The 366-nt window shown below is 32.5% G+C and overlaps 1 long non-coding RNA gene across 1 annotated transcript in view; it reads right to left on the bottom strand.

Annotated features, from left to right (window-relative positions):
* The window catches only part of LOC110425429 (uncharacterized), a 6,736-nt gene that overhangs the window by 1,981 nt on the left and 4,389 nt on the right, over positions 1 to 366 (bottom strand). The window lies entirely within an intron of this gene.

The raw sequence follows: 366 nt of genomic DNA, 5'->3' as shown, positions 1-366 counted from the left end.
TTCCTTTTTAACCATCCTACAATTAGTACTTGTAATTTCAAAACTTGAAACAGGGTTTTACTCAAATACTTGTCAATATTACTGCAAATATCCACTTTCAAACTTGCACCTTCCTTTTTGTAACTACATACTAATACTTGTTTTCACAAGATTCCTCTTGAATATTTCCATGTAATTACCCACCGGAATCCATGTCTCTCAACATGCAACCACATAACCCATGGTTTAGCCTATAGGTTCCTTAGCAAGTTCCAAATACCACATTACATCAATGTGCATATAAAATCTTTCTAAGCAACATCAATTATCATTCTTGTCACATTTAGTTCGGTATATCTTTCTTAAAACTTTGATGCATTTTCCAAA

The sequence above is a fragment of the Theobroma umbraticum genome, unplaced genomic scaffold, assembly GCF_002168275.2.
Source record: "Theobroma umbraticum cultivar Fairchild unplaced genomic scaffold, ASM216827v3 scaffold_81.0, whole genome shotgun sequence".
Classification (NCBI taxonomy): domain Eukaryota; kingdom Viridiplantae; phylum Streptophyta; class Magnoliopsida; order Malvales; family Malvaceae; genus Theobroma; species Theobroma umbraticum.
This window is presented reverse-complemented; position numbering and strand designations above follow the sequence as displayed.